The following is a 24154-nucleotide window of genomic DNA, read 5'->3' as shown; positions in this document are numbered from 1 at the left end:
AAGATCATCTAGTTCCAACCCCCCTGCCATGGGCAGGGACACCTCACACTAAACCATCCCACACAAGGGATGACTTAAACTGAGTGAGGAGAATGTACCACTGAGGGCTGAATAGCAACATCTCCAACACCAATGTGAGAAACGGACTTGTAAATTTTGGGAAGGTGCTGAAAATAGCCTGACTGATGTTTTACATGCTCACATAGGTGCCTCCAGTTCCCACCCTTTCCCTCTTAACTGTAAGTGATGTGGAGCACAGAATATATTTTTTATGAACCAGTTTTGTATTTTAATATGGAGGCACTGAAAATATAAAAATGCTGAGCAAAATATTTTTAAGATTCAATATTATTTGCATTAAGATGTGCAATATGTATATGTATAATATGCATAAGATGTACATGATATGCATATATCATAAAGATATATTCTGTACTACCTTTGATCAGTGTCCTGTTTTGAAAACATCATCATAGCCTTTTCCCACTTTTCCTTTAAGTTCATTAGTTCACTGCACTTTGGGGAGTCTTTTGATATTTCATTTTCCTACAGGATGGCTTTAACCTGGCAAAAACTCTCACAGCTTTGCTCTTGTGAGTTAGTTAAAGGGAGTAGCTATGAGTGTGCAATCTGAAGTGCTGAGTTCCAGGCTTTTACACCTAAAAGAACTCCCATTCTTCAGAGATACAGATTTGTTTTGAAGATTGGGAGGAGCAAAGAATTGTTTTTAGAACTTAATGGTTAACTTCTAAACAAGATTTTATTCCTAGTTAGCAAATTCCTTGAAGCTTCCTAAGGTGATGTCAAACTCCAGCATTAGCTTTGATTAGAGCAACATCAAATATCTGTGTCGGAATCTGACACAGCATGAACTTTGCTCAGCCTCAGGTTCCAGTGCTGTTTATAAAACAGTGGTGTTTTATAAATGTTAATGAAAGGCATAATTCCAGATTTTATCAAGGCTGGCTTCCTATAAAAGACACTGAAACTTGTGATTTAAATATAAAAGCAGCATAATAATGACTCCTTTGCCTGAATGTCTCCTTTGGACTTGGAATAAATGAAACTCTCGGGATACTCTCAGGTGTGAAGATAAAAGGAAAAACTCATTCAAATCTTTATGAATCAAGAGAAAGGAGTTTTGCACAGCTTCAAAGCTGAATTCTTCTGAGAGAGGGGAACTTCACATCCCAAAGGAAAATTTTAACCCACTTGCTTGGTGAGCTGCGTTAAGAACTGAAAAAGCCCATTCAGTGCAGACACGTCAAAGTGCATTTCCAGCTAGCCCCATGATGCTTGGTGGCCTGGCCAGAAGATGGCAAGCTTGTTTTGTGGGAGCAAAGAAAGTGTGCCCGACAGCCAGGCGGCTGTAAGAATGAAAGAATTCCCTGTCAGGACTAGAAACGTTCGCGTTAGTTTCATTCTCCTTATAACGGTTGAGCTGTGAGATAACAACAAACAACAAAACCTGTGGTAATTTGTGGCCGGGGAGGTGGGGGGAAGAAGTGCTCAGGGAAGCAAGTCCCTCTGACCCCACTGGCTTCCCTCATCTGGTACCTGCTCCGAGTGATGCAACACGGTGCCAGTCTTGCATGTCCTGCCCTGCATTTAGTGGCTGTCTCTGTAATAGCACAGTTCTGAAAAAGCCATGGAAGAATCCCACACAATTAAGTTCCAAATATGACCCAACATCTCCTCCCAGCTGTGGGCTTTCTGATCCAGCAGCACTCTCACAATTGGCAGATATCTTTTTTTTTGCCTTGTGGAATTACAGTGCATTATAATCTCCTGTAAAGTCTTTGCTCTGCTCTGTTACTATTTTCTTCTTGACTTCCACAGCTTTGGCATGGTGAAGGTCAAGGATTCACATGCAGTGACTTTAGAAACTCTTTACAGTCTAGCACTTTCCCCTCTCAGCCATCAAAGACTGTCAATTTCTGAATCCTCTCCAGAACTGCAAGCAATCCTTTTGCTTCCTTAGACATTGAATAATAGTGCCTCGTACTCCAGATACTGGTAATTGGATAAAGCTCTTATTTTACCAGCTCATTTCTGAGTTGGCTAGAGGTGCAAATGTAGGAAAGCAAAGTGCTTGCTTCCCAGCAGTGGCTGAACATTCAGTTTCTACAAAGCTCCCGCTCCCTGACCTGGCATTCCCCAGTGTGGAAATACTCTGTGTTCACAGAGAGGACGAAGTTGAAGAAATACACACACCACTTAGAGCAAAATGCCATGATACTCATAATGCCTCTGAACTTACAGGAGATCATTTCGTAGTTTTGGATCACGACTGCAAAACTGGAAGGAAAAAATGTTTCCCTTCTACTGGCTGGGCAGTTCCTCAGTCCGGCTCAGTGTTTCCACACAAGCCATTGTGCTGCTTTCGAAGAAATGTTCCTGGAATCACACCTGGAATTTCCCCACTCTTGATAGTTCTTACAAAAGGACCATTATATGCATTGTCAGCAAAAAAAAACCCACCATATTTTCTTTTCTGAATGCCAAATTCATGGTCCCTACCCAGACTTTCATCAAACAGGATTCACTCCCTACTGCTCAGTGCTGCTGCTCACAGCTTTTCTAAGTTGTAATGGATGATTCCAGGAGCAAGTCTGGCTCCTGAATGTTCCCTCCTCTGATTCCCAGGTGCTTGGGCAGGTTGTCTCTATTGCTGCTGTTCGAGTCATGCCCTCTCTGATCAACCATCTCTGAAATCCTTCCACACAGGAGATGAGGTGGAGTGCTCACACTGGCTTTGGCAGGATTTAGATCAGGTCATCTGGGTACACTTTCCTGATGTGTTTGAACTGATGAACTTCTGTGCTGTGGCTCCTGGAAACATGGTTCAGTGGCCTCCCTTTATCCCAGCATGCAGTTCATGTGGCTATACACTGAACCAGCCTATGGACTGAGCATTCTGTCCCCATCCCTGCCCCAGGTTAGTTCCCTGATTTGGATTATCACTTGAACACACAGTTGCATCTGGTGGCCTGAGGAAGAGGATGGGATCACGCACAAGAAGCAGGGTAAGGACAGATCCACCTCGCATCCTTTGAAAACTTGACTCCACTGTTTCTCATCACCTATATCCCCAAAACTTGCAGTTCACATATGGAAAAGATTGTAACTGCAGAAGCTAACAGCTTCAGAACTCTTCCATGATCTTTCCTGAACTGGAAGGGATACTTCTTGGGTGTCAGAACTGGACTACTAACAAAAGAAAAATACTGAAATAAAAAAACCTCAGTCCTGCCCCCCCTGTAATCCCTTTGGGTGAAGCTTTTCACAGGAAAAAACGTGCCATACGGTGTGACTGGCTGCTGGTGACTGTGGGAGGAGGGGAAGAGAGCCATGGGGAGAGCTTGGCTCCATCAGACCTCAGAGTAATGCATCTGAATATCAAGGACCGAGTGCCTCATCCCATTATTATTCTCTGTCTTTGCTGCAAATTTTTTGTAGTACTCTGTTTGCTTTTTTTTCTTCCCAGAAGCCAGTTTAAAAATAGAAACTGTCATGACTGGAATGTTTTGATGCTTGTGCTGGAAGAGAACATCTGTAAGAATTATAAATGTGCCACTGCAAAACGATTCCTAGGGATGCGTGTGTGAACTTTGCATATTCCACAGATAACTTAATCTCCAGAAAATACAAAATAATTGCAGCCATTGCCCACAGTCTGTTATACAGGGACCATGCGTAGTGTTGGTATTGTTTCAAGTTTGTTCAGCGTAAGATCTTAGAGCCATTTTGAACCACACATTCCTGTCCCTGCCAAGTTACGTTGCCGTCAATCAATATTCCATTTATAGAATCATGGAATAGTTAGGGTTGGAAAGGACCTTAAGATCATCCAGTTCAAACCCCCTGCCATGGGCAGGGACACCTCACACTAAACCATGTCACCCAAGGCTCTGTCCAGCCTGACCTTGAACACCACCAGGGACAGAGCACTCACAACCTCCCTGGGCAACCCATTCCAGTGCCTCACCACCCTTACAGTAAAGAACTTCCTCCTTATATCCTTATATCTTCCTTATATTCTGTCAAGATTTTTTTCTCAGCAGCCAATGTAATACACTGCTTTTACCTTTTCCTCTTCCAGATTTTGTGTTTTGGAATAACACCCAGATTTTATATCATGGAATTACATTTAGCCATAAGGCCAAATTATCAGCTGTTGTCATATAGCTCAGTTCAGTGGAATTAAGGAAACCAGCTGAGTCCATGACAAATGGGGAAGGTTTCTACAGAATTGGCATGATTTCTGTTTAATGACACAAAATCAAGCAGAGGTGTCTGCATCTAAATGTTTTTCTTCAGCTCTCAAGAGAAAATAAGAACAACTGCCATTTAACTTGTTTTCTCCTACTGTAACAGCAAGCATTCCATTAATAACAGTAATGTGGATCAGAGTACTGTTCTAGTAACACTGTGGCATGTACTGTGGGGTCTGCAAACACTGCATACTCAGTTCATTGTGGATGGAAGCTACCCGAGAGTGATTTCACCTTAGACAGTGGAAATTGACTGCACCAAGGAATAGGATTTCATAGAATCATAGAATGGTTTGGGTTGGGAGGGACTTTAAAGTTCATCCAGTTCCAGCGCCCTGCCATGGGCAGGGACACCTTCCAATAGAGCAGGTTGCTCCAAGCCCTGTCCAGCCTGGCCCTGAACACTGCCAGGGATGGGGCATTTGCAGGGATGGAGAGTTGCAGCAATTCAATATGAAATAAAGCCTGAGAGGACTTTATATCTCTGACATAAACATTACAGTGACAGGTGCCAAGCATTACTTAAGTAAGGCATAAATACTTGCTTAAGAGAAGCTTATATTCTTACCTGTGGTAGTTCTGAACCTTCAGCGCTCATGCTGTCTGATGGAAACCTCACAGCTTTCACCAGATTCCTTAGCTTTTTGATATATCTCCACAAGCCCTCCTTTCATTATGTTCTTCTATCTGTTATCCAACAGTGGCCTCCATCCTGGTCATCACTCCAGTCACTATCAAATCTTAGCAGCATTTTTAAAGGAAGGAATCAAAAATACATGTATATTATACCTGTATAAAATAAATAATGAAAGCATTTTCTTCTGTAGCTCCCATATTTCTCTGTGCTCTCCTTTTTCCATTTACTCAATGTATACTATCAAAATTGTGCAGAGTGCATCTTTCTGTCAAATCCAGGATGCACATTGTGAGCTATCTGACAGTTACAGCAGTGGAGTAGGGACTTTACAGGTCATATGAACCTGGCCAGGATAAAAGTCTTAACCAGTAACACATAGAGAATGTTCCTGGGTTGGACTAGGGGGATTAAACACCATGAGCTGATTATGCTAATGTTCTTCATCTCTTGATGTCTTTGGATTGCTTCATCGAAGTTGAAAGAAAAATTCAGAGTGATTTATGGAGAGATATTTCACCCTTCATTTCCCAGAAAGATGTCTGCTCTATGTGGTAAGTACAGTGAATATCTGCACATCGTAAGTATGAATTTGTTCTCTGTTCAGCCACTCCATAGCCAAGAATTCAGAACACAACAGTGAATGTTGTGTTACACAGACCTGATTTTTGCTACTAACCAATCTATGCTACAAAGTTCAATACGCTCTTACTTCCTAGCTCCAAATACCTGGCAGCTTTGACTGTTATGTTGGAGAAGCAAAGTGAGTCATTTACTCTCCTTGCCTCTGAACAATTTGTCTTTCAGGCTCTTTTCAAACTCCTCCAGTTCTCACATCATTTAAGCAATTAGCCATATGAAACCTCTTGTTCTCACTTCTTTTTCCCTGTAAAGTAATATTCCATGACATAACTCCATTAAGTTCCCATTCTGGGACACATTATAACCTCTACTGCCCTGTACACAGAGGGGTGGTGTGAGGAAGAACCAAATTGCTGTTTCTTAAATGTGTCCCATTTCCATGGGTATCATTACAGATGATAAATAAAGTAATAAAATAAGATGAGCTGTGACCATGAAAAGAAAATCTCCTTCTTTAGCTATTAGCTGCTTTTTACCATCCTCTTTAATCTTCACTTATGCGAAGCAGGAAGATTAGTTTAAGCAGTTACAGGAAGGGGTGGGAGCCAGCAGACTTTAAGGATTAATTTATTATATAATGGCCTATTGAAAGTGATTGCTGAAGCTCTCCTAATCATTTTAAGAAGACACACTCCTATAGCTGACTTCAAGGTGTAACATCTTGGTCCCTTGAAGTAAGGAGAATTTTGCTACTGTATTCACTGAGCTATGATTTTGTGTTAATGTCTCCTTCCATTTCTAGTACTTGTTTTCTCTGCTGGAGCCAGTTCCACGCTGGCATGTATTTCCTGGCAAGGTGATGCTCCCAAGGGAGGGTGAGAGGGTTGCAGCTGCAACACTGTGCTTCCTGGTGTGGTTCAACATCAACTGACAAGATTGGAGCTTTCAGAGCCCCCTCCCCTTCTCCAGGCCAGCATCTGAATAATGCCTCTCGCCCATTGTCTTTGCTAACTGATCACGTGTTGCAAAAACTGTGATGGCTGTGGATTACTGACATGAGAGAAAACCGATTGCCTACCGAGGAACATGCTTAGTGGCTCCCAAGTGGTGGGGCTCTAAGGCTGCAAGCTGATGTCTCCAGCGCAGGCGGGCAGTGCTCTACAGCTGCACAGACTGTTTGGTCTTTGCAGCCTGGGGATAAAAGACACACATCTGAGAGGTGTGTCATTAGCTGTGTGACAATGTTAGATGGCTTCTCAAGGGTGGAGTGACCTGTCTGCACTGATCACCTTTAGATATGCCCCACATAAGCTTCTGCATCTTGTTAGTCCTTGCCCAGCCTCTGTCTCAACTACTGCAGGCTTGGACTGGGGCCTCAAAGACCTCAGTATGTAATCCTCTCCGCGTCTGTTTCTCTGCTGCCCACCCAGGATCAGAACAGAAGTAGCTGTCTGTAGCAGCCTCAGCCTCCTGTGGTGACTTGATGGAGTAGGTCCGTCTTTCTCCATCATAACATGTGGCTAACCTTAACTTACCATGGATAAAATTACTGAGGAGTGTCACCAGGCACCTTTACCTGTGCCACAGATGTCATCCTCTCTAATGTAACATAGTCAAGCTCCTCTTTTGCTCTACCAGAAATAAGTAGAAAACCACTTCACACAGAAAGAATAAATGAATATAAAATCCCACATTTTCAGATTGCTTTTAAACCATTTGAGTTGCTGACACAGTACCACTGACTTGGACACTGGAGCTTCACGGCAGATAATAGTAGAAGACATTTGGAGCGGACTAATTCAGTATGAGATCTTTCTGACAATAAACAACTAGCAGCACATGCCACCAGATTAGAACCTGTAAAACTGAAAGTCCACAGCAAGGGCTGAGAAAACTGCTTCGGTCTTTCCCCACAGGGGTGTCCTAAAAACAAACAGGAACAAAGGTAAAACTTAAGATAATTTTCACATATAACTGAAATTCCTCTTCCGGTTTGAATTCAGCTGAGGCAGTAATGAATCCTTCGGTAACATCACAAACCAAGCCTGAACAACTACATTTTAATGGGATCTTTGTGAATCTGATGAGAATCAACAAAAAAGTTTGGCAGTGACAGTCCAACATTAGAATATATTCCAGGGCAAGGAAATTCAGAGAACAGAAAGTTTGAATCTACCACGCAGTACAAAAAACCCCCAAGTTTCTGAGTTTCATAATAATGAATCAAGTTTGCACCAAGGCACACTGCTCCTTCAGCCCACTATGCACAGGGAAGTGATTATCTCAAAATTAAGAACGTCTGAAGACAGTTAATGGCAAAGATGCCACAAACCTTCACAGGAAAAATATTGACAGTAGGTTTCACTCCTCCTCACCACCCTTCCTCCTCCAGAACTAGCAAAAATAAGACGAAATGCCAAGCACAACATCAAAATAATCCAAGGGTGATTTGTTGTTCCTAAAATATTTGTAGCCATGTAAAACATTTTTTTTTTCCTGCACATGTGTCTAGCTGATGATGAATGTGAGCCAAAAGCTACTTCCAAATCCAGCTGCTTCTCTTGATGCTGTGGGCCAGAAGCATGAGTAGTCTGGGTCATCAGAGGAAGTCCCTGCTGTGCTGGTGGAGTTTCTCCTTTAAGATTCACTGCTGTGACTTGAACTGTGAGAATGAAAAGACACAAAAGAATTGGGATAGTGAATGCAGGAAGAAGGAAAAAGGAAGCTAATGGGGCATCCATCCTGCAGGGCTGTGAAGCTGAAAATGAGAAATTTCATATTAAAGAAGGTGATGGTGAAAAGGAAGTGCTCCAAAAAAGGAATGAACAAATAACACGCCGTTTGGAAAGAGTGGATGTCAGGAAGAACAGTGGCACCATTAGTCACACATAAAAGAAGTGAGGAGACAGGTATGGTAAGAAAGATGCCGAGTTCAATCACTGCTGCCCTGTGTCTATGCAGCTGCACAAAGCCAGTCAGTGAAATAATCTTTTTCTATGTCAAGGACAGGAAATTGTCTTCATTCATGGACTTCAGAAGAAAAAATTTCCCCATTGTGTAAAATGCACTGTGGAGTTATATAACAGGAGCAGATGAATTTGGGATAAGGTCAAAGAAAAGCAAGTATCAGTAAATATGATATTCCATATGATATGATATTATTTTATACTTAAATATTTTTGCTGTTGAATCATAGAATCATAGAATGATTTGGAAGGGACCTTACAGATCATCAAGTTCCAACTCCCTGCCATGGGCAGGGACACCTTCCACCTTATAAGAAGCTAATTCACTGACATAAATTAACACTATTTGATATTTGTTCTTACTCTTATTTTAAACCAAAATGTATGTAGAATAGTTTGGGTTGGAAGGGACCTTCAAAGGTCATCTAGTTCAACACAAATGAAACAGCTCAGCTTAAAAGAGCTAAATATTTAAGTGGATGAGGATTTGGACATGAATATGAACATGGAAAATGACTATGAACCTTTATGTTTCCGGAGATGAGGAAACCATGGTTAAAAAGACATTTCTCTTTTTCATGTCACTGCCTAGTATCTTTCTTACTGATGACAATCAGACACTGGATAAGATAATCAATTATCTGGTATAGCATAATTTGTATGATAATTCTCTAGGAATCTAGAAACAAGTGTTTTAAATCCATGTAACTGATCATTCATTCAAATTACATTTATTATCACAAGTTTATCCAGTAATGCAGACTTTCAAGTTTGCTATTTTGAATGATCACATGAAGAGTTAGGTGGTTTAGTGGTCAAATGTAGCTTCAGTTTGAAACTAAGGAAGAACAGAGACCAGCCAGTTTGGAAATGGAATTTTACAGACAGGTCATTGTAGCTGAACTTGTCATTCTTTAGCTGTAGTGAAATGCCAGTATCAGTATAGAGAAGCATTTGCTCCCTCTAAAGCAATGTAGATTTCTCCAACATCTATGGAGGAAATGAGCTTTATGGTCTACAAATCACCATCACATGACTATACAAAAATAATCCAGTGGAAAATCTCTACTAAGAGCTAAGAGCATATGTTCTTTCTCTCCAAAATCTCCCTCATTTTTATCATAGGAATAACAAATGTAAAATTAAGAAGAGACTTTTAAAGTAAATGGGGAAAAGAAGAAAAGGAGTATTTCCAGACTTCCAGCAAAAGGCCTGGCTGTGAGCGTTGCTGTATGGCTGTATTTCAGTTTGTAAATGAGTATTTTCTCCAGAGAGAGCTGACAGTTCTCAAGATCATGATTTTCCTCTATTGAACAGCACCTAGATAAGCTGCTCCTCCTTTGCTAGTATCTGTCCCAAGCTCACATGGCTCTGATTTTGTACACTCTACAATGAAAACTGTATCAAGCCTGATAATGAAGTTAGTAAGACACATCTCTCCTTGTCACTCTGTCTCCTTCTGGGCTCTGCTTGTGCGAGCTACCCTGGAAGGATCCATGCTTTAACCTTGCCACAAGTTTTGAGGAAAGCCCTACTGAGTTCAGTTGGATCGCTGCCTGGAATTGGGCTTTAGGTCTAAATTTGCTACAGGAATTGGAGTAACCAGCTGAGAGGGGCTATATCAGTAAAGAGGTAGAGCTCTCACTGCTAGCAAGACCATATTGAGTATGCACAGAGAACTCCTGCATGGGGGAAATAAATCTGGCCCTCTCTAAGGATGCTAGAGAAGACTTTTTTATTTGATCATTGTCTTATGAAGTATTTTAACTGGTAAATATATAAATAGAGAAAAGATGATGTTCATAGTGTATGAATATTCACTACTAACCAAAAGTTTATACTGATACACAGCTTCAAGCACACTTAAATAAATGGGACTATCCTGAAATCTACTGAAAACATGGTACAGTAGGTTTGTTCTTGTCTCTATTTGTTTCTACAGAGGGGTGGTGGCCTCTAGTGGACTCTGTATACGACTATGACAAAGCTGAGACTTCAGGGTAGATGTAATTGCTACTATCAGTTTAAAAAACCTACTGCACACTGTGGAGGTGCTTTCTCAATTTTAAACTTGGTTGGAGGTATTTGTAGAAAAACCTTTAGGTGCCTTGGACTCTTTTTACTGATACTTTTAAAGCCATTTTTAGAAGCCAATTCAGGCTGCCTGGAACATGACCTAGTGTGGGACTTCAATGGCTCTAGAAGTAGGGACTAGCCAAAATACTTTCAAACTGGCTTGAGTTTTTCATATTATAGTAGATTTCCCAAGTAAAGCCTGACATTTCTTCTGATCCTGTATGGGAGTCCCCTGTGTTTAATCATGTAATGGGATGTGTGACTTTGCATGCCCATGGCAGGGCTGTTCATCTGTCCAGTGGGTCCAAGTCTGTGCTGTACGTCTATGTATCAGATCACACAGCAAGGTCAGCCTGCATCATTAATCATGATGCAAATCTACAGCTGAGGGCTTTGGCGTCTGTAAGGGCTCCCTGACACCTGGCACTGCTGAGTGAGGACCCAGAGCTGCAGAGCAGATTGGCTTACCTGTCCCGACACAGAAGCTGCAGCTTGTAAAGAGATCTAAGATGTGGCTGGCAAACAGATCACAGAACCTGGTATATGGGATCAGAAAGCAGGAGAGAGTCAATGCGACTGTACAGCAAGCACTGACCTAGAAGTGCCACAGCAGAGGATGATGAAAAGGAAATAGAATGAGTAAGTCTCATATGCAGTCCACGAGACTGACCTGGTCTCGTATCAGTGATTCACTATTAAAGTGTTTTCACTGCTTGTAAAATAAAGTAGAATTGCCTTCTTCTAGCCAGAATTAATTCAGTGATATTTATCCACCTCTTTAGAAGTATCAAGTGCTACATAAATGTGTTATCAGAATGGCAAGAGGACAATTTATTTGTGAATCCTTGATTGCTGTGTATTCTTACCAGTAGCATTTGAGAATGGTTTCAATGTCAGGTTGATATTGAAAGGTTATTGATAGGATAGTCAATGCGAGACTTCCCTGGCACAAAGCTCTCTGAGACAGGGCCTTATTCCCTCGCAATGTTTGCAGCAGCTGCAGCAGTCACACTTCTGTGGAGCTTTTGAGCCATTAAGACAAATAAAAAAGTAGTGCTTGTAATTTAATCCTTACAGATAACTACATATTATATTCTCATAGATGTATGTTCTCCATACATCTACCCACAGAACTTTACCTGTTTGGTATTAATTCTATACCTCTGTGTAATTGGATTCTTATAGAATATCTTTCTGTATGTTGAAAGATACAGATTATTTTTTCTTCCATTTTACGCTTATAAAGGAATCCTAGACAGGCTGTAATTTTTCTTTGGCTGTTACATCTGCTATTGAGCAATTCCCTTCCTGATGATTTGCTGAGAGTGCAGTGGAAAAAAAGAGAAGTTTCAGTCAGATCTTCTGAAACAAGAGAGAAGTTGCCCAGAGGTAAAGTGCACACACAAGTAGAATTGAAAACAAGTTCTGGAACATATTTTATACATCGTTTCTTCTATATGAGAAATGCAAATTTCTAGATGATCCTGGCTGATTGCAATACAGTTGCTTAGAGCTCCCTTAGGGCTCATGAAGGTTTGATTTTTTCTCAGTTAGATTCTTGGCTCTTCAATTTTCTTTTACAGCAAGATGCTTTTATGGCATAATAGCAGAGTAACAGGGCTTCTAAAAGGTGTAGACCTCATTTCCCTGAATTGTACAGATGTCTTACATTGTCAAGGGGCCTTAGCATACTAAAAATAAGCCTTTGATCTTGTTCTTGCCAAACACTAGCAGTACGTGTGGTAGAAAGTTAATGTCAGTATTTAAGCCTTAAATCTGTATTTCAGACCAAATGCACTCAGAAATCCATTAAGATGGAAAGTTTCATTCTCTAGACAGTTGGAAAATTTGGCATAGTCTGTTCAAAACACTTTTTCACAACATTTTCAAAACACTGTTCAAAACATTTACTCATTTGATTCCAAACAATACTTATGAACAGAGTTGTAAGGTCAAAACTGGCACAAGTTCTGTTAAGTACCTCTGAGCTTCCAATTAGAGTACACATATACCTGATTTCCTTGTGTCTCAGTCACTATCTGATCTTCAGATAGGCTGAGGATCCCCGCAGTGTCATTGGAGGTTGATGAGCACTGTAACATTAAGCAAACCTAAAAGCTGCATGCAACCAGTTTCGAGGTCTTCCTGCCAAACAGTAAAACTCCAGTCTGGGCAATCACCATTAGGCTGAATGATTCTCATGATACAAAACACTGAGGATTTTGAGAGCTTAAGTCTAAAGGTCACACAGCAGTAATTTTTTTGTCTCTGTATGCAAGTTTCTAGTCATTGTGTTTACCATAAAAGCCTTGAAAACATTATCAGAATGTAGTTTACAAGCCCCAAACTGCCAAAGAATAATAAAAAAGGAACCTAACCTAAAAAGTGTTCTGTAAAGAGGAAGCAGTACAACTTTCTAAGTAAATCTGTGATTTAGGTACAGGCTGTAGGCTCATTTTAAAGTGTCCAGGGTCTTCCATATATTGAACCCAAGAATTATAGGTAAGTAGAAAACGGATGACAGAGACTGGATGAGAATAAAAAAACTATGGCTGTATTTTGATGTTAATTCTCTGAAGCCATTCTCAGTTTACAGTTGTGTTAACAAATTGCTCTTCTTTTACTCTATCCTCAAAATCCTGTACATGTGTTTATAGATCTCTTTGGTAACAAAATTATCCGGCCGCAGAAGTGAAAACTGCAACTTTCTGTGCTGCGGAAAACCAAAAGCAATTTCTGCTGCTGGGAATCCAATGTTTTCCTGATCTGAAACTCTTCATACACATTTTGTGGTGCCTGATATACACTGTCAATTTACTGAAAAAGGTCCTTGTTGAGCTCAGATCCCGGTCTTGTGGGTTATGTGCCATGTTGAACAACACAGTCTCAACTCTCAGGCGCATATGAATCTGTGCTTCATGAAGTATTTTTTAAAAGGCAGCATAATAAGCTTATAGGGTAGCAAAAAGGTGATACACACAATGAACATAAGTGAACATACAGTACATGTTTGCTGTCATACATATTGAAAAGTTGGTTCTTTCTCCTGATATAATAACATCATCAGCCGGCATACAGGAGAGACAGACATCTGGGAAACTTGTGTTGCAATGATTGGTATTACCACTGCTCCGTTACCGATCATTTAGTTTGCTCGTAGCAACACCAAAAGCAAAACTCCTGCTCAGGATTGCACTTGTGCTTCTAAGTGCCATTGCAATCTCCAGTTTGGAAGCTGCTTCTCTGGAGAACACCATGTCTATAGCCTGTCTACACATGAATATTTGCCTTGGGTCCATAACACCATGTCTGCATTACCACCTATTTTCGTCAAGCACAATGTGTTTTCAAACCCTCCACAAGAATAATTTTGTAAACCACTTAAAAATCACATTTGTTAATGGCAATACAGCAGAAAATAACAACACTTGGTATTAACAAACAGCTCCTGTGGTGCATCATGACCAGCAACTTCTGGAAAAGGAGTTGTTTCTCCATTGGTTGCAGTTCATGCACACAGGTGTATTTTCTTTTTCTGGCCAAAATACATGGTTTTGAGAAACATGTCAGTTGTTCTTCAGATAAAGGTTTGTATTGACAAAAGAAGTTTATATTCTGGACTAAAGTGAGAGTGAAAGTGTGAAACAACAGGATAAACATGGATTAAGTTAGTCTGGATTTACCTTCTGCCACGTGCCTGGTACAAGATGCATGATCCTTTGTTCTGCACAAATCAGCTGAAACTCCATGCTCTGAGCCCATGTCCTGTTATGCTGTGGGTTTATTTCCTGCTGGAGAGCAAGCACTCTGCTGACTGGGTTTAAAATCCTACCTGGGGACAGCAGTAGGAAAAGCAAAGTAAAAGTAAAGTAGCATCTGAGCACATGGTATGGTATGCATACTTAGAAGGTGGTTTTGAGTAATACTCCTCTGCTAAAGCTTATGCATCTGTAAGTTAAACGTTTAAGTCATAACCACTCTCAGCTCCCTTTACAGTACATATTGATAGCCAGTCAAGCGTAGTTAAGCTCATCAGACAGGGCTCTAAGGTAAGTCAAGTGAATTGCCTTACAGAGGTGCCTACATTCCCTCCTGTCTATGCTGGGAGCCCAGACACCTACTACACACAGACACCTACACCACAGTTACCAGCATAGATACCTAAAAAGTTTGATGTCTAAGCAGAACTGATTGCTTTAGTCTCTCTTTATAGTCCATGGAAATCTGAAGTTCAGGCAGTAAAGCCTGGGAGGGAAACTACAGATCAGACAGACTTAAGGAGACTGATAGAAGATACACAAGGGTGACAGAGAATCACAACTGTAGAAGTTTTATGTTGCTGATCCAAATCATGTAGGCTTCGGGGAGTAAGAGGTGAACTTTTAAGAGGCAGCATAAAGCTGAAATGCAAGAAACAGACGCCTGACAGAGATCCTTGAGGTCTAGGCAATACTATATCAGAGTTAATAAAATCAATAGCTTCCTGTATTACATTGTCATAAAGAAATCAGGCAAAACAGACTCTGCTGTCCTTGCTGTTTGCAAACAGTCTTAAATGCTGAGGAGCATTGTTGGGATCAAAGTTTTTTAACATAAGATCTTTATCTCTTGTAGTTGTGCAAGCATATAAGACAATGGAATACAATAAACAAACCATAGCAATATAACCTTGCACTTTATTATCCTGTTAAACCAACACTATAAACTGAACGGCTCTGGAATAATTACATTGGAGGATAGAAGTGTCATAGCTCCACTGAGCTTATTTGCCTTCAGGCATCTGAAAGTTTGGCCCAAACCAGCTGTTTGTTTACCAGATACAAATATCTATGTAACACAAATCCCCCATTTATTCCATCCCCATCTGTTATTTAACAGAAAATCTTCCTGCATAGCATTGAAGTATCTGAGGAAAACAGATCAATAAATCAATAAACATGTTTTCAGCTGTTGCAGCTTTTATGCCCACATGCATATTGTATATATTTATTCAACCCCTATTTGAAAAGAAATTAATTCAAAGAGTGTTTGCCATATACTGAGAGCAAAAGAGAAAAACAAGAGTACAATAATAACCTATTGCATTGGTAATAAATAGACTCAAGGCTGATCTGTTATTTTTTTTTCTTTAAAGAAATTGAAGCCACAAACAACTCAGACACCTTTAACAGTGGCAATTCTCTGTTTGAGAATACGGGCATTTTATTCAGCACTACATTCTTCCACAGGTTATCAATGTGCTGAAAAAAAAACCCCAGAAGAAATATAAGCAGTTGAAAAGCAAGGTAAATCCTTGGATTTCACAAGTGAGATATCGATGACTGGCAGCAAGCATTCATCCTCCTTTATTACACAGGACTATCTGCTTGTGCATCCACGCTGATATTTTCCAAACAAACAGACCAGAAGCACAGGTTTTGACATTGCTTATGCAGCCTGTTATCTCTAGTTCACCAATCTGCTCTTTGACAGTGTTTGATACCTGACCTTTGCGTGAGTCATAAGAAACTCCACAACAGGTACACATGGAATAACCTGCTTTCCATGTAAGTGGCTTGTGACTAAGGTTTGGCTGCAGTCCTGACTCATGGCGTTCATTCCTCTAACTTTTTCACATTTAATTTTGATAAACATTCTGCCAAGTGTCTTACCTTGTTCTGACTCCTTTCTAGCTCAAAGCATTTTCTTAACAAGCTTGCAGAGGATATTTCATACCCTGCATCTTGTTTTATACCAGCGCTCTCAGCAACAGCATAGTGTAAAAAAGGGAGTGGTGGACCTCAAGAGAACATAGGGAACAAAGCCAAGACAGACTGCCCAAACCTTCCTATTTTGCTGCAATGAATATTGACAGTTTTCTGCCCCTGCCTGTGAGATTAGGAGGAAAATTCCATCTGTCAGCTGCTTGTCCAGGTCTTCTGGATATGGCAAATGTGTCCAAATTTTGGGAAGGAAACCAGGTTCTTTCGTTTGCTTAGAAAATATATGGATAATTATTACAATTATCATTTTAAATACTAAAACAAAACAAACTTTTGGAGGATACATGCTAATATTATAAAATAAGGACAACAGTCATACCTTTCCTGTAACTGCTGGGTATCAGCTTCATGGGGTCACTTTGAATTCAGTGCCAAGGAGAGACTTCACACCTTGTTCCTGGGAACACTGGTGTACATACACTTGGTACAGTGAGAGCACTCTCAGGGATGCCAAGAGTGAACCCTAAGGAACAGTGAAGTAGTGCATTGGGCTCTGACAGTGTACAGCTACGTCTGACAACTGTTTCTAATTTGACACAAAAGATTTATTTTCTTATTGCTCAGGGAAAGAGGAATCAAGACTTGCAATTTTTTAATCTCTATTCATCTATATAGAAATGAAGTGGTTAAACAAAACCCACCGTAACATAAAAACATGTATGAAACCCACCATTTGGTATTATGGTGGATTTAGCATTTGACAGTCACTTGCACACCTGGGAGGTGACTGTATCTCTGTAGTTATTATGAATTGCCTGTATTTTTTTTTCCCCACTGATGAAAGAAATATTAGTGTATACTACCATCAGGATCTCACACACCATCTGCTTCTGCTTCTCTTCCCTTTTCACTTTTCTGTGGTTGTACATCTCTGTTTTAAATAGATTTATATATCCTCTATAAACAATGAAATAAATGGAGCACCTTGTATGCAACAGAACTTTAGAAGATCTCACTGGAACAGTGCAAGTATTCTGAAATTTAAAGAGACAGCAATTAAAAATTCACCACCACTTTCCTAATGCATTAATCCAGCAGTTAAATCTGCACAACAGCTATTCATTGGGAAAGTTTTGAATGTGGATTCCAATCTGTTCTGCTATTGGTCTGGTTTTTCATTTGAGGGGTCATATGCATGGGAAAGAGCATATGTTCAGGAAAGAGTCCATTCACTGTTTTAGAAGGCTCACAAGCTCCCAGACAATGAGGATACACATAAGTTTACAGAAAGATGTTGGACTTATTTGGCAGTTCATACATGCTTATTTCCTTCTTGAAAGCTATGAGTCTATGTGATAGACTCAGCTGACTGGCATCTTAATTTGTATTCACAGAACTTGACATATCTTTTAAGAGCTTAGTATGACTTTTATACTGCAATTTTAAAAATGAGTGGAAGCTATGAGATTTTACAATTACAGACAGGGCCCATCAAATTATCATAGCATATAATCATATTTGCCTTTGTATAACAAGACAGCTTCAACCAGCAACTTATTTATCAATGAATGAGTAAATGGAGATTGAAAATCTTACATTGGGGACCTCAGTACAAGGTGTTTAACCTGCATTAGTTACTAAAGGAAATAATGGGAAGATGAAGTCACAGCATGCTTTCCCAACAAACCACAAGCAATAGAGGAGAAGGATTTTCAAATACATACTCATCCCCATGAGAAGAAAATTAGTTGTCATATCCACTATGATTTTGACGGTGTGACAGATGCACTCAACTCCCTGAACCAAACTAGCAATGGTTTAGTAGGCTCTGAAGGAGGTAAAGAGCCTCCTTCATTCTTAGCCCAGTCAAGAACTCCTCCAGGAATCTCACAAAGGGGCAGAGTGACCCAGTGAGCATCAATGCACATGCCCTTGGAATACTGGTAACACATGAACTCGTGTTCAAAAGCTGGTGTTTTTTCCCAGACTCATTGGTCAAGGAACAAATTCAATTGTGGGTACTAGGAGGCTTGTGCATACCTTTCCCATCATATGCAGTTTGTGTAAAGAGGCTGAACAACTGCCTGGGCTGCCCTTTCAGTAGTATTTTAACTCTTATCTTCTGTCACTAATTACTTTTGTCCAATAGAGGTAGAAAGGATCAAGGGGCAACATGGTCAATGCTGACGGAAGTATTTTCTATAGCATAAGGGAACAACTGCTTCAGACACAGCGGAAAATTATCAAGATAGGTTTGATACAGGTCATCACATCCATTTTACACTGCAAAGTGGTGAAGGTCTTCAAGGTCCTTATCCAGCTGCTTTGTAATGCTTTGAGAGCTTTATCTTGTTCCCTTGCATCAAAGGAAAGGTACAATTTCCTTTGCATGACTACCCCAGCACCCAGGGGTCAGATGGAGGTTCTGGGCAAAGGTGCTCTACAGCATGTGTGCGTTTACCTGACTCCAGAGCTGTGCAGGAGCTGCTCAGTCCTCACAGCAAGTCAGCCACTCTGGTTCATGCTCAGCATTTTTATATACCCCAAAATGAATGTTACAGACCTTACAGTATGTTCAAGTACCCCTTGATGACAGCCTCAGCTTCACAGTGATGTAGGAGATGCTCTGCCCCGTGGACATTCCCAAAGGCAAATTTAGACTCCCTAGTTCTTTTCCTGAGAAACATACGGTAGAAAACAGCTAAGTGGTCCCAATAAATGCAAGCTCTACTGCTTTCCTTTGATATTCCCTACTCTCTTTTGGAACATTTCTCTTCTTTCACACCTTTTCCCTGATACACTTCAATGCACTTCACTAACTGCAACAGTTCAGCCCTCTCACCTTACTCAATTTATTAACAAAACAATTTATTGAGACTCGAAGGATGTACTGATCTGTCCTCCAATATTTGTGTTCCACTTGTATAAGAGAAAAAAGGACAAAGTCTTCCATCGTATTTAGTGTGAAAAACTCCAGGACTCATTTGAAGAAATGCTGTGCATCCATATATGAAAAATGTGGGAGGAATTATAGTAAACACCTACTTTCATATCTTCTGAGTTAAAAGAAAGCTGGTCTAAGCATAAGTTTCATTTAGCTGTTATATGAAGCAGATCCCATCTTTTAGAAAATTAACCTCTAGAAAGTTGGTGCAGTTGTTATTTTCACTGCTAAAATGTTGTGCAACAGTCAGATTCTGCCTAGTTTCAGCTTCACAACTTGCCATACATTGATACACATTGGCGGGTGTCACTGTTATATATAATTTTATTGTGCGCTGACATTGTTCTTTTATCAAGCAAGTTACTCAAAGACTATGTTTATCTTAAACCCAGAAACTCCCACTTACTAAAGCGAATAAATTGATCTTTGAAGCCCCTTGCCAAGAAGCATTTTTCCAAACCTTTAGTAATTCTCCCAACAGTTTTTTGAGCTATGTGCAATTTATCTTGGACTGAGGACAGTGTATCCTGAGGATACTGTAGCTGAATACAGCATTCTAAAAGCATTTACCCTGAAAGACAGAAAAAGTGTTAACTTCTCTTGTATTTCATAACCCCATGCTTACATATCCCAAAAAACATACTATCCCTTTCAGGTATACAGTTCCAGAACGAGCTTACTTCAGTGATTATCTGCCATGATCCTCAGCTTTGTTTAAATCGCACAGTGGGCCTGACTGCTCCCTGAATGCTAAAAACAGGGAATAATTTACATGAACAAGATGAAGACCAGAAAAGCCTTGACTCTGTGTAAGCTCACAATAACTAAAACATCCTCTTGTCATCAACAGTTTCCAGCACAAATCCAAAACACAGCCCCTTTCCAGCTACTATAAAAAAAATTAACTCTATCCCAGCCAAAGCCAGCACAGTCCTAACCCCAAAATGATCTTCAGATCATTTCTAAATGCTTATTAGTACAATAATGCGTATGATTGTATAAAGCTGTGTAAGGAGGTAAACAGTGATGATCAGGAAGATCCTCTGCTTGCACTTGATCATCTACAACTTCCCGAGATTATTTTAACTCCTTTTCTTGCTAAATGACACTATCTTACTAATTTTTGCACTATTGCAATAGCTAACGATACATTAAGCTCCCAATCTTTTCACACATTCCTATTTCAGACTGTAGATAGGATTTCAAATTTTAGCAAGTGGTCAATGTATTTCAAAGCTCCTTTCTTTAAGTGAGCATCATGTTGTGTTCTCTTCTCTTCTTCTATCTGCCAGCATACAAACATGTGCAGGATCAGAGCCTCGCTGGGCCAGCAAGACCAGAAGAGCCACGTCTTCTTCTGAAATATGAGGCAGCACTAAAGTATCTTGTCCATGCCTCTCTGGAGCTACTTATCTGCAAGCTTCCTAGAAACTTTGACCTGCCTTAATACAGTATGTAACTGGAAAACCACAAACAATGCATAGTTACAATTTATGGTATCAAATATTTACCAACCTTTAAATCTTTGTCTCACCTTAACTAACAATACTTACTTTTACACTGGGTGGAGAAAACATGTTACTCCCTCCATAAAAAGCTCCTTCATAACTAATGTGCTCTTACTTCACCACATCAAAATCAAATTACTAAATGTGCACTCAATATTTATATAGGAAGAGAGGTGCCTCCTATTTCCTGCCAGTCTCCACAGAGACTTGTCTCTCAGCTTTGCAGTCCTTAGAAGGCCTTGCAGAAATTCTGTTAAGGATAGCTGCTTATTTCTGCATAAGCATTTCTCTAGCTTTTAGGGCTGAACACCACCAAATTTTCCATGGAGTATTTTAAGTTATTTTCTCCTACTTCTGGTGTATATAAACCAGCTTTATTAGTTTGGTTGCTCATAAAATAAATCATATTAGGAGAAAATTAATCTATTAGCAAGAAAACCAAGAAAATATAGGGAAACTTCAGTCTCCAGAATGCTGTGAAAAATACGCATTTCAGCAGGTTCGCAAGCTCTGCTGGAGTGTCAGCAACTAATGGAAGTTCCTCTACATCACCTGCTGAACAGAGTTAAATAGTCTGATCAATTAAAGTGTCAGTGTAACCAATGGCTTCAATGTCACTTTTTCACAAAGTATAGGTTCCAGTAAGGAATTATGGAAAAAACCTATTAGATTATCCTGTTCATTCCCTGTCATTGCAGAATAGTCCCTCTGAAGACATTTTTATTCCAATTTGCTCAATGCAGTTGTAAAGGCTTGGAAAGGCATAAGCCACAGCTGCTGCCTGTAGTCTGCTAAACCCTGATCTCTACCTTGCCATATTGTAATGACTTTATCTTTGTAATAGTATTGCATCATGTCTACTTAAATAACGACCTTGGACATCTCTATGCGGTTAATATATCTATATAGCAAATACCTGAAGGCTAGGTGACAAACTCCATACTCATCACTGATTTCATATTTATTTCATCAGGGATCCACATGGCATAGTGTCCCATCTATAAGGAAATCCTTCAGAGACTGGCACAATAGACTGCAAGCATCACCAGGCAAAGGAACCCTCTCCTTCAGCCTCTGAAAACACCTGAAACTTTGTGAGTACTGTCAGAACACCCCAAGAATAACCCAAATGCAATCACCCTTTGCAATAGATGTGCCATGTGGCTGGCATGGGCTGCACTGGTGGCACTTTTCTTGCCAGGTTCTAGTGTTCCTTCTTTGTAGTCTGATACAATCAAGCTGTGTGAATATAAAATCAAATACAATATACAGCTAGATAGAACATAAACAATCAGACATATGTAGAATCAAAGTATTAAAGGTTTGGCATCTGGAAAGCTTGTTTTTTCCTTATTTTTCAGATGCCATTTTTCCAGGTGTTTGGCAATCCCATTGCATGTCCTGCGTTTACACATGGAAGCATCCATTTTTATTGAAAAAGCTATCTGATTAAGAAAATTTTAAGGGCATCTTTGAACACTTTTATGAACACTCTTGCTACAGCCCTCTGGAACGGAAAATGATTACTGACTGCCACACTACACCCGAAGAGTAGGAGAAGATACCTTTTTAATAAATGCCTGCAAAAATAAGGACTATTCTGAGCATCATCAACGGCAAAGAGGCTCTGGATCAGGAGTAAGCATTAAAAGAAAAGAGTTACAGAGCTGTAAAAATCTGTCTCAGAGGCAGCTCTATTTGCTGTATGGCAAAAAGTCATATAACTGGAAATAGCAGCCAACACCCATCTATCTCCACTATTTCTCTAACAGGGTAGAAATTACAACATCATATATTCAAGCATTTATGACTTATTTTCTGTATCTTCATGCTCACTTTCTGCTCCCTCTCTACAACATAAATACTATATAGAAACAAATAATATACAGGGTTGGAAAAGACCTTAAGATCATCCAGTTCCAACCCCCCTGCCATGATCAGAGACACCTCACACTAAACCATGACACCCAAAGCTCTGTCCAACCTGGCCTTGAACACTGCCAGGGATGGAGCATTTACCACTTCTTTGGGCAACCTGTTCCAGTGCCTCACCACCCTTATAGTAAACAACTTCTTCCTTATATATCCATGACACATACTTGAGGTAAGACACCTCTGTTTATCATGAGATCTAGGTCTTTATACCAGGCATGAACTCCGCAGCAGTGGAACTGGAGAGAAGATGCTGCTTTGTCATTTAGCATTTTAACTTCTCCTTGCAGAGCAGTCAGCAGAAACAAGTTAAAAATCTCTGTTTGCCTCCCCCCAGGAACGCAGCAAACCTGAAAGCACCTGGATGGACATTCCCACTCCAGAAGTGTGCTGCCTGTGGTATTAAAAGAGCTAAACACACAGCAGTAAAATTTGAGCATGTCCTGAAGTCACTTACCTTAGTGGTAAATGAGTTTGGCATATGAGTGAGTCCCCCGTGGTTGTGCTTATTTAGGTCCTTTGCAGTCTAATTACAAAATCTAATACTTTTGGAATACAGTATTTTGAAAATACAGAACCTGGATTAATGCCTAGCATGGCATAAATACCCAGGAAGCATCCAGACTGAGCAGCAGAACACTTCAAATCTGTTCCTACAATGTCCTCTGCTCATTCAAGACATAAACTGTCTCTTAAAAGTTTCTGTTTTCTTTTTAACGACCATTCAGTGTGGATCAAACTCGGTATCTGCCAATTAATTAAAAGGAACACAAATGCTGTATAGAATCATAGAATGGTTTGGGTTGGAAAGGACCTTAAGATCACCTAGTCCAACTCTCCTGCCAAGTGTTGGAGCTTCCACTAGAGCAGGTTGCTCCAAACCCCATCCAGCCTGGCCTTGAACACTGCCTGGAATGGGGCAGCCACAGCTTCTCTGGGTAATCTGTGCCAGGGCCTCACCACCCTCACAGGGAAGAGCTTCCTCCTATCTTTAAGCTGAATCTCTCCCATTTAAGTTTTAACCCATTTCCCCTTGTCCTATCGCTACAGTCCCTGACGAAGAACCGCTAAATATGCACCTGAACTATATTAAACCAAAAACTGGAGGTTGCAATGCTGCAATAGTCTAATGCAAAGACGTGGAAAATCGGACAGAAAAGCAAAACCTTGCTTCCATTACTCTGGGACAATTAACACGAGCCGGTGACACCGTCTGTTGCTGTAAGTCCTGTGAGCTTACAGGCACCTGAACAATAGATACAAAGGAAAGAGCATGGCGAGAGCCTTGCCAAGCGCCGGGGCCCGGAGGGCAGCACCCGTTTCACCCCACCCGCCGCCCTCACTACGCCCCTCACGCCGGCCGGGCCCTGCCCGCCCCGCAGCCTCCCCTCAGCCGCGCTGAGCGAGCTCCGCCGCCGCGCCCCGTCCGGACGCCCTGAGGCGGCGACGGAGGCCGCCCCGCCGCCCGCCACCGCGCCGCGCCTGCGCGGAACCGCCTCCGCCGGCCGCCCTCCGCCCCGCCCTGCCGCCGGCGCG

General features: G+C 40.8%; 1 long non-coding RNA gene across 1 annotated transcript; it reads right to left on the bottom strand.

Moving 5' to 3' along the window:
• Positions 1-7602: 7602 nt before the first annotated feature.
• LOC136009434 (uncharacterized) lies at positions 7603-16745 on the bottom strand. Its single transcript, XR_010610557.1, has 3 exons — positions 16614-16745; positions 14216-14364; positions 7603-8152 (listed from the first exon to the last, which is right to left on the bottom strand). It is a non-coding gene; the product is annotated as an uncharacterized LOC136009434 (long non-coding RNA).
• Between the last annotated feature and the right edge of the window lie 7409 nt (positions 16746-24154).

The sequence above is a fragment of the Lathamus discolor genome, chromosome 2 (genome assembly GCF_037157495.1).
Source record: "Lathamus discolor isolate bLatDis1 chromosome 2, bLatDis1.hap1, whole genome shotgun sequence".
Lineage (NCBI taxonomy): Eukaryota > Metazoa > Chordata > Aves > Psittaciformes > Psittacidae > Lathamus > Lathamus discolor.
The sequence above is the reverse complement of the archived record's forward strand: the minus strand, read 5'-3'. Positions and strand labels throughout refer to the sequence as shown.